The sequence below is a fragment of the Microtus oregoni genome, unplaced genomic scaffold (genome assembly GCF_018167655.1).
Source record: "Microtus oregoni isolate MIOR12 unplaced genomic scaffold, Mior012 000006F_ref0000085, whole genome shotgun sequence".
Lineage (NCBI taxonomy): Eukaryota > Metazoa > Chordata > Mammalia > Rodentia > Cricetidae > Microtus > Microtus oregoni.
In genome coordinates, this window is record NW_024543065.1 from 29,897,596 (window position 1) to 29,900,971 (window position 3,376).

General features: G+C 42.8%; 1 pseudogene; it reads left to right on the plus strand.

Annotated features, from left to right (window-relative positions):
• The first annotated feature begins 1,538 nt into the window (after positions 1-1,538).
• Positions 1,539-2,320, plus strand: LOC121449730 (annotated as a pseudogene).
• The last annotated feature ends 1,056 nt before the right edge of the window (positions 2,321-3,376 follow it).

Sequence of the window (3,376 nt, forward strand, 5' to 3'; positions counted from 1 at the left end):
CTCCACTCCCACAAAGCCTTCTTTGGCTGACACTGTATGTGTGAAATTCTTCAGTGCCGAGTGAGGACACAGGTTGCTTGTTTTCTGGGACAAACATTCATTTTATTTTATGACTCAACCAACTTTGTTTATGGTCTGTGGCTGATGGCCATGCGAGCTGTTTTCTGTTTTTTAACCTTTTCTAAACAGCCCTGCTGAGGCGTTTTTTGTGCTTGTCTTTGAGCGACCAAAGGATCTCCTTTCTGTCGAGATTATACTTCAGCCTGAAAGCGCTCTGTCATTGAGTGCTTCTCAGTCACAGGCGTATTGCGCACTGCTCTGCTAATGCTCAGAGTTGCACCGTTCTCAGCGGATTCTCCTGTCGCCTGATAATGCACCCAACTGAAGCAACTTAAGAGAAGGACTTGCTTTGGCTCATGGTGTGAGGGGACACAGTCCACTGTGGTGGGGAAGTGTGGTGCCTGAGAGAGGCTCTCTCTGTCTTGCAGTGTGCTTGTTATATCTTGGTAGACCAGAAAGCCGCAAGTGAGGCCTGGCTATAACCCTCAAAACCTACCTCCTAGTGACCTAATTTCCCCAGCTAGGCTTCACCTCTTAATTCCACCATTTTCCACACTTGGTAGGGACCAAGTGTTCACACACATGAGCCTGTAGGGGATATTTCTCACTTGACCCATAAAGTGTTAATCTTGGGGAGGAATATACAAAAAGATCGCATTTTGATTTTAATTTTCACTCTTTGGAAAAGTATCTCAACTGTAATCATGTACGAATAGTTACTTAAGATTTCTTCTGTGGGCCGGGCGGTGGTGGCGCACACCTTTAATCCCAGCACTCGGGAGACAGAGGCAGGCGGATCTCTGTGAGTTCGAGACCAGCCTGGTCTACAAGAGCTAGTTCCAGGACAGGCTCCAAAACCACAGAGAAACCCTGTCTCGAAAAACCAAAAAAAAAAAAAAAAAAAAAAAAAAGATTTCTTCTGTGATGTAGCTCCTCAGGTCTTTTGCTCATTTTCCTTTTGTGCCAATTTTTAATTTACTAATTTGTAATTTTTATGTAATTGAGTGTAAGACCTTCTTTATAAATAGTGAGAATTATTTCTTCCTTCCCGTGGTTTGTTCTCTTAATGTGTCTTTTTGTTTGTTTGTTTTGTTTTAACAATCCTAGCTGTCCTGGAACTTGCTCTGTAGATCAGGCTGGTCTCAAATTTATAGAAATCTGCCTGTCTCTGCCCACTGAGAACTAGTATTAAAATTGTGCACCACTACCTCCTGGCTCTTAATGTGTCTTTTAGAACAAAAATTCCAAGTTGTAGGTTGTTACCCAATTTGTCAATCTTATTTTAAAGTTAGTGCTTTGTAGTTAATAATTAAGAAATCTTTTGCAGTTGGGTAGTGGTGGCACACATGTTTAATCCCAGAACTTGAGAGGCAGAGGCAGGCAGATACCTATGAATTTGAGGCTAGCCTGGTCTACAAAGAGAGTTTCAGAATTACCAAGATTGTTTTACAGAGAAACCCTGTCTCAAAAAGCCAAGAGAGCTTTTTCAGCTTGGGCCTGGCAGAATGGCTCCCACAAAGAAGGGTGGCGAGAAGAAGAAGGGCCAGTCTGCCATCAACGAAGCATACGCAATCAACATTCACAAGCACATCCATGGCATGGGCTTCAAGAAGCGTGCCCCTAGGGCACTCAAAGAAATCTGGAAATTGGCCATGAAGAAAATGGGGACTCCAGATGTGCAGATTGATACCAGGCTCAATAAAGCCATCTGGGGCAAAGGAATAAGAAATGTTTCATACTGTATCCTATAACATGATGGCCTGCTTGTTGGGGTTTCTGTCCTGCCCGGTCCCCCAGCCATTTAGTTCAAGAGAAAATCACACAGAGAGTCTGCATTAGGTTATAAACTGATTGGCCCATTTGCTCAGGCTTCTTATTAGCTCTTGTAGCTTATATTAACCCATTATTTTTATTGATGTTATCCACATGGCTCAGTACCTTTTTCAGTGGGACAGGTCACATCCTGCTTCTTCAGTGATCTGGGCAGGACTCTGGGAAGAGCTTCCTTCTTCCCAGAATACTCTTGTTCTCATTGCCCCACCTCTACTTCCTGTCTGGTTTTCCCACCATGGCCAATCAGCATTTATTTAAAATATAACTGACAGATATAGAATTGTTCTCCCACACCAGTATCCGGGTACATTTGTCCAGAAAATGTAATGAGGATGAAGGCTCACCAAAGAAGCTCTACACATTGGTAACTTACATGCCTGTTAACACATTAAAAAATCTACAGACAATCAATATGGATGAGAACTAAGCTACTGAATCACAAATAAAGTTGGAGAACTGCCAATAAAAATAAAAATAAAAAACCGAGAGAGAGAGAGAGAGAGAGAGAGAGAGAGAGAGAGAAAGGGAAAGAGACAGAATCTTTGGCTAGCTGGGTGTGGTGGTATACATATATAATTCCAGAACCTGAGAAGAAGCTGAGACAGAAGGGTTGTTAGTTCAAGGCCAGTCTGGGCTAAACAAGCAAACAAACAAGGAAACAAATGAACTTTTGCCTACTTCTAAAGGTATAAGTTATCATACTTTCTGTCTAGAATTCTTATCGAATTACTTTTCAGATTCACATTTACAATTCACCAGCATTGATTTTTGTGTGTAGAGTACCATACAGGCAAAACTGTGCTGTTTCCCAAGTCTCTTATTTAAGTAGCCACTTGTCCCGACCAATGTCCAGTGTTGTCTTTATCAGAATCAAGTGCCCAGTCAAGTATGTGTCTGTGCTCCAGTTCTCTTCCTGGAGTTCTTTTGACTTCGAAGTCCTTGGGCCTGTACTAGGTACCCCAGGTCTCACCCTAAGAGCTGAGGATCTGGGGTACTTATACACTGCAGCTATAGTACTGAGAGTTTCAATTTGGGGTTGTTGTTTTTTTTTCTTTGCAGACGTGATCCTCAACTCCTACAGAATTGCCACTTTGTGCCACTTTGGATTGCTAACATGGCCAGCTCACAGTCAGTGGCTTCTCAGACATAATGGGCTTTATCCTCAAACTGTGAGCCAGAATAAATCTTTCTGTGGTGGTTTCGATGAGAATAGCCCGCACAGGCTCATGTTTGAGTACCCAACTCCCTGGTGGTGGAACTGTTTGGAGGTGTGGCCTTGTAGGAAGAGGCATGTCTCTGAGGGTGGGCTTTGAGGAACGCTGCTTCTATAAGTTGCTTTGGTCATGGTGGTTTTCTGGTCTTTGCTTTGGTTTTAATCACAGCGATAGGGCCTTAACTGCTACACTTCCCTGATGTGGGAGTGTCATATATCAATCTGTTGATTTCATTGGTTAAGTAATAAACAAACTGCTTGGGCTCATAG